This window comes from Paroedura picta, chromosome 1 (genome assembly GCF_049243985.1).
Source record: "Paroedura picta isolate Pp20150507F chromosome 1, Ppicta_v3.0, whole genome shotgun sequence".
Lineage (NCBI taxonomy): Eukaryota > Metazoa > Chordata > Lepidosauria > Squamata > Gekkonidae > Paroedura > Paroedura picta.
The window spans coordinates 100057839-100065260 of NC_135369.1; positions in this window are offsets into that span (position 1 = coordinate 100057839).

The window sequence follows — 7422 nt, forward strand, 5'->3', positions numbered from 1 at the left end:
AGTTACACCTTTCAAAGTTCATTAACTTAGTCCATTCTCCTTAATGGACTTAGAAGCACTGCTCAGGATTGCACTGTTAAGAAATCTGATTGGCTTCATCTTTGCAGATATACAAAGAGGCTTTTCCATTTCAACTAAATATTTAAATTTAGATTCTTAATTTTTGTTTTTCCTTGTGTTCTGCTGTCCCTTATTTTATTGATATATATATTTACAAATTATCCTTTTATTGTTGTTGTCATTATTTTGTTTACTGCTTTGTGCAATGTTCTCTTTGGTCCTGTTTCCAAATACAGTTCTTTTAATGTTCTAGAACACTGTCCTGATCTTCTATTAAATGACGCAAAACATTAAGCATGTAAACAAATTGTATGGCTATACAATATAACCAAATCTTATTAGCATGGCCTTCAGAACAAAGACCTCCGGTGGATGGTCAAAGGCGGTGGTCCCCTGGCACCAGGCCGCGGCTCCCTCTCCCCGCCCCCCCCCCCCAGTAAGAAACTTCCCCCGCAAAAGCGGCCAATTAGCTTGCGGCCCGGCAAGCTTCTTTTTGTGGGGGGTGGGAGAGGGAAGCAGGGCTGCGCATGCACGTTTGCGGCCGCACATGGCGCAAATGCGCATGTGCGGCCTGGCCACGCATGCGTGGCCTGCGCGGCCGGGTGATCGCCCTCCCCACCGCCGCCGGTCCGTAGCCTCGAGAAGGTCGCAGACCACTGCTCAAAGGGAACAAGAATGATAGAAGTTCTTTTAGCAGATCACGGGTATAGCTCTGAATGGCTGATAAGCAGTAAATATGGTAACCTAGAAGAGAAACTGAAATAATAACCATTATGAGCATCAGAGTTGAATAGTTAGGCAGATGAATGAGTACTTGGCAAGTTCAAGGATGAGCAAGCAACAATTTTTCCAGTTGTAAAAAGAAGTAATTTTTTAAAATCTCTTTTAATTACTTTTTACAACTGGGAAAGTATCTGCCATTAATCACAAACCTTAGCAGTATTATTCCCCCAATATTTTTGTGAACGACAATTGAACCCAAAGGACTGATTTGCTTTTCTAGCAAGAAATTATCATACTGTGTATTTGGGATGTTGTGATGCTGTTTACTAATTTGCTACTAATTTACTATCTCCTTATATCTGTACTCTTATGATCCATGTTTCATTGTCTGTGAAAGTGTACCTGTACACAAATGCTCATGCCTTGAATAAATCTTTTTTGGTCTTAAAGGTGCCTCTGGACTCAAATTTTGTCGTACATCTTTGAATTGTCATCTCCCAAGCCACATTAGCATTCATCAGTTCTTTATTCAAGTTATGGCTGGAGTTTTCCCCTACTTCCTTACCATTAACCTGTCTAGTATCTGTGCATAGATGTATTTTTTCCTCTTACTTTCCTTGTGGGAAGAAAAAGTCAAGTTGCTTAATCTACTTGCAGGACTTATTGAAAGAAGTTAAACCCTTAAACACATTTACTTACTTATTCAAGGACACAAGGCTGTAATAATTGCTAGAGGAACTGAAAAAGACATATCCTGAGATATGCCTTTCAGGCTATACAAACAGCAGCAGCAGGGCAGGAAATGTGTCATGTGAATGTGTTCCCCACCCCCCATTGCATCTATTCAGATGACAAAAGAAATCTAATTTTGCTGCAGGAAACAATAGGAAAACAGGAACAGTTCTGGATAATCTAAGGGGGAAATTATCCCAGCCTGTTATTCTTTCAACAGATAGCATATTGTCTTGCTCTCCTTCTTTCTTGAGCTATGGGGAATCTGCAGGGTAGTTTGCCTTTGCAAAAGAGCACTGGAGACTTATGATATTGTCTTTCCTATAATGGGTTCTGACACATCTGTAGCTTAAATACATATTCGTACATATTCGTAATAAGCATGTTGTATGAGATCCCCATCTTTCTCCTCAAACAGAACTCAGCATTCAGATGCCACTCAGCTGCTTCTGCACACATTCTGTTAAATAAAACTGGTCTTTGGCCTTGAACCAGCAATTATATCGGAGAGGCTTACATTCAAAACACTTGAAAGAATCTGTTATCCAGGCCAAGCTCATGAAGAAAACAATTTAACGGTATGGATCACAAGAATATTGTCAATGTATCCCCAGCAATCAATCCGATAACTTCTCTTCCTGTGGTTTTAAATAGTGTTGTCTGATCCTTATTCTTTGCATTTTCTTAATAGTACCTGTGAAATACATGAAAAGAACATTCCTCTTTGTAGTTTACAGATGGCAAAGTGAGGCTTAAGGGCACCGAATGTACCTGTAATTTAGCTATAATGTGATGCGTGAAAGGACCATGGCATGTGGTGAGGCCACTGTGGGTGGCATTGGGGGCTAATGAAAGGAAGAGCTGTGCCTCTCTGGTCCCAGCATCAACAGCTACATAGATAAAGTAGTAAGCAATGTAAAAGACCTTGGTTTGAAAACCCGGAGAGCATCATTTATAGTCAGAGTAGACAGTACTGAACTTGCTAGATTAATGATCTGACTCAGTATGAAGCAGCTCCATGTGTCCATGCATAAGGATGAGAGGATTAGGGAAATGGGTGGGATGAGGAACCCTAATTAGGGTTGCCAAGCAAGTTGCCTGGCAACTGGCAAAAGAATTTACCTGGGGCAGGGACAGTGACATAATAACAGCACCAATGATGATGTCATTTGGAAGTGACATCAGGACTCACTGGGCAAAACTCTATGATTTAACAAGCTCCTACAGCACTTGTGGTGACATGCTGACATCATACTTCTAAGCACACTGGGATGTTGTTGATTCCCACCACCACCCTTTTCTGGCCATTTCCCCCCTGCTAGCCAGCTGAGTACATCAGGGCCCACTGGGCAAAGCTCTATGATTTAACAAGCTCCCTTTGCTCTCCCTAGCTGTTCTAGATGTTATTGCATGCTAATATCCCTTCAGTCCCCTCCCCTTACTTCTTTCTGATAGGATTTCATGGATTTAGTGTAGGTACAGAGGTTATACTACCAGTGTTATATATCTAATTCTCAGGTGTGGGTCTATCTGCAGATACTTAAATCCACTGTTTGGGCCCACACTGACCTAATGGGCTCAAACTGACCTAAAACAGATATTTCCTAAAACCTTGAGGGACTCTCCAGGTTTGTAGAAAAGTCTGAAAATCATGAAAAATACATGGAACAGTTTTAATCCCCCACCGTTTCAAGAACAGCACATCCTACATACCTCCTCCCTCATTGCAGTACTCTAACTGTGCCACTCCCTCAACTGCTGCATTCTAGGAAGCTCCTCCCACTGCTGGGCCCTAAGATGCCTCCCTGCCATGGGAGCTGGCAGTAGTGGGGCTGTCCAGGGGCAAAGGCACCTCCACTTCCATCCTCGCCCACTCCAGGGGGTTCTGTGGGGCCAGTGGCATTGGCATTAAGCAGCCCTCAGTGGCTGCTACTAGTACTGGGCAGCCTTCTCCTGGCCAGCCAGGTGGTCCTATGTGGCTGCCACTGCTTCTGGGTCTGCTGCATCTCCCGGAATCCTCACTGTATCCAGGCCCACTACAGCTCCCAACATCCTCGCCACTTCTACTTCAGGACCCCAACATAGCTCCTAGCTTCATTGCTGCCACTGGGCCTGCCTCCCCACCACCTCTGCTGCCAGTATTCCAGCTCCCTCCTCTTGGTTCCTCCTGCCAGCCCAACACAGTTTCCTCCCCCCCTTCTCCACTGCCCCCTGGCTTCTGAAGGCTCCTCATGGGTCCCCACATGTCCAAAATAATAACATGGAAAATTTTTAAAATACATACATGGACTAGATACACAACAGAATTAACAGGGATCAAATTAGAAGTTAGTCCCCTGACTCTATCAAGTCCCTTAAATTAGGGGTCATCAACCTCCGGGCCGTGAGCTGCTGCTAGGCTGCGAAAGCCTCGGCAGCAGGCCACTGGGGCTGTGCCTCCCTCTCCCCACCCCCCCTCCGCAGCGAGAAGCTTGCCAGGCCACAAGCAAATCAGCTGCCGAAGCGGGCGATTAGTTCACGGCCCGGCGAGCTTCTCGCTGCAGGAGGGGAGAAGAGGGAGGTGCGGCCGCTGGGACGCCTGCGGCGCAAACACACATGTGTGGAGCTGCTGCGAATGCACATTTGCATCCCTGCCAAGAGCACAAATACATGTGTGTGGGAGTTCCACGCATGCACGAAACTGCCACGTATTTGCGTTCGTGCCCCACTGGGTGCACAAACGCACATGCGCGTTTGCACAGGGCTATCGCACAAGCATGGCACCCACGGGCTGCCCTCTCCCCCCACCCCTCCTAGCTGCCTTAAATGGTGGAAGAATCAGGACAGATATTCTTGGGGTGGGAAGCATTTAGAAATGTTCCATTACCCTGGTGTCATGGAGTGAGGATCCTTCCTTTTGTTCAGCAGTATATGGTCATGGCTGCCATTACAATTGAGCTCAGGAGTGAGATGGCTCCCAGTAAGAAAAGAAGAGATCTTCCTTGAGGTCAAGCTCCCCACTTTTCTAGACCCTCTTTTTTCCTTTTCCTAAAGGAAGGCTGGCGTTCTACCATTTGGTCACCACAAGCTCTATGGCTTAGGAATCCTTGTTCTCCCCTGACTAAGCCTCCTGCATCTCTATTGAGCTGGATAGCTCATACTGGGAGAAGAGCCATGCCCCCTCTGCTTTTACCTCATGTAGCACTTAACACTCTTTGAGCATGTACAGAGTACAGACATAGTTATTATAACTGACACAAACTCTGGGATATAAGGCATTTCACCCCAGCTGCTAAAAGTTTAGGTTCTTGAAGGAGGTGTCATGAAACCTGCAGGAAGGAAGACCATATCTTGGGCAAGTGCTTCTGGTTGTGAATTTATTAGAGCAGATTCGTCCATATTTGAACTACAACCCCGCCCCCCCCCCCCAGGGACGAAGACACCAAGAGTTTTGTAATGTATTTTTGTGATGTATTTCCTTCTTCACTTTCCAAAGCATAGAATTAAGCAATAGTGTGCTAGCCTGTAGCTAAGGATGTGATTAGTCTGTGAGGGGTTTTGGAATGATTGTGTGATAAAGACAAGAGCCAAGACTGTCATGAAATAATTGGGACAGACTTTTCAGCCAGAGCTCCCGGAGCTTCTCAAGTGGCTCAGACCTTTAATGGCTGTCTAAAGATGCAGGGAACAATGTCAGCGGAGTCGCTCCTTGTTGCCAGCTTTAATTAAGGCCAAGTCTATCTGTTTGCTTGACCTACATTACTTGGGATTTACACTTGACAGGCAACAGGATGCTTATCTGCTTGGGTTAGTTTGTTACCGGAAATCAGAGGTGACTGGTTCCAAGTGAACTTGTAAAGTCTGTTGAAGCAGAAGGCAAAATAAAATAGGCAATGCTTTTCCTTTTTGCCCCACAATTCAGGTCCATTTTGAATGTTGGGCTCCTTTAGGAGCAAGCCCCCACTGAACTCACTAGGACTTACTTCAGAGTAAACAAGTACAGAATTGGGCTTCTGCAGGCATTCACATATGACAAAAAAGGAACTTTTAACAGTCAATGATGGGAATAAAAAACTACATGAAGCAGAATACACATATCATGTTAAAAGATTCTCATGGGCTCCCTCCTTGGCATGAGATTTATTAAAAATGTGTGGCACTTAAAAGTCCTCCCCTCCCTCACCCTCTTCTTTTTACAAGTCGTGTAAAGACATTCTTGAATCTCCCAATTCTCCTAATCATCCATATTAAAAACAAACCCAGGGGGGGAAACTTTAAATTTTCTCCCATTGTTATTCCACCAAACTAGTCAGCCCATTTGTTGAATAACCTTTGACATCTCATTTCCCTTCCCCCCACTCCCAATAATTCAGTCTTCTCATATGAATTCATGCTTGGTTTGCTTTTCTGAATTTGGCACAGATTGGATAGCCCAGATGCTCCCCCCCCCCACTTCAACCAGTGTTTGCAGGGACCCTGCCCCTTCTGATTTATATCAGAGTTGAATGGGCTGGAGACAAAAGTGAATCTGGAGACCATTTTCTTTCCCTTTCACAGCTATTGTGTCTGTTGGATACCCCAAACAAAGATGACGGCCATTCCAAAAGAACAGGACAAGAAAAGCATGAAGAGAGGCGGAGAAATTAAGGCAAAGCGCTGTGCATAACTGATCACAGTGAGCACATGTGCTGGTAGTCGAATTACAGTGCACAAAGGCAGGGCGGGGGGGGGGGCGGATCAGAGACACTGGGAAGACTCTCGGCCTCACATTGTACCAGCCTCTTTAGAAGCAGACAGCACTGACCGTTGTCCCGTTCAAATAACAGACTGCCTTGCCAACTAGCCTTTCACCGTGTTTGAGCACCCCAGCTGTTTCCACTTCCTTAACATATGCTGAATGAAATAAAGTGTTTACTAACTTCACATCCAGCTTCTGAAACACACTGGCAACACCAACATAAGAAGGGTGGGACTGGCTGGGGGTAGATCGAGCATAAACAAGAAGAATGGCAGAAGGCAGACTTTGGTGACTCTGAGGGAGTTAGGGTAGTATAATGGCTATTAAGGTAGGAATCAGGAAGACCCTGTTCTGCATCTCATTTCATGGTGGCCTTAGGCAAGTCATTCAGCCTCTGCCTAGAGATATGATGATAAAGAATATGATGATAATAAAGGACTACTTTTCAAGATAGTTGTCAAAAATTGCTTAGAGGCCAGAATTCAAAGTTACTTTTGGTATACCTAAATTCATCCCATGTTCTGAAAGTTCTCTCAGTGTCAAAAACACCTTGCCACGTGACACGTGGGGGTGGGGGTGGTTTGAAATACAAAAGCTCAAAGTACTCTTGAGCATGGGACAATAGTTGCATGGGTGTTTATTAACAGTTTGATTGATGATTTCTGTGGTATCTCTCCATTAAATCTTTTAAAAGTAGTTTAGAGGGTAAAACACAATAAAAACATAACACCTCAAAAGTCATAATTATATGTATGTTTGAATTCTACATTCATTATGTGAAGCCTTCTGAAATCAGAACAGCCAAATGTTAATAGCTCTGGCACACATCCAGCTGTCCATACATAGACTTTTCCCTGCATTCTTCTCTGCTCCTGCAACCCCTTCTGACCCCTGGAAACATGATTCCTGAGGTTGTGGGATCTGTGCAGAGAACCAGTTGTGCCGGTCAGTTAGCTGGAGTGATGCAGGCCAAGGGCATAATATTAACCCTTCTCAGCGGAGTTACACTTGCAGATGAGAAAGGAGGAGCAATTTCAGTCGCTTGTGTATCCTGAGATTATTTTAGGGCACATTTAATCCGGGGTGTTTTCTCACTCTGTTTCTGGGAGCTGTACTAGGAATGTCAAAGGACCACACCTTGTTTATAGTTGCCTGTGCCAAGAGTGGTCTTTGTGATTCTGAGGAGGGGG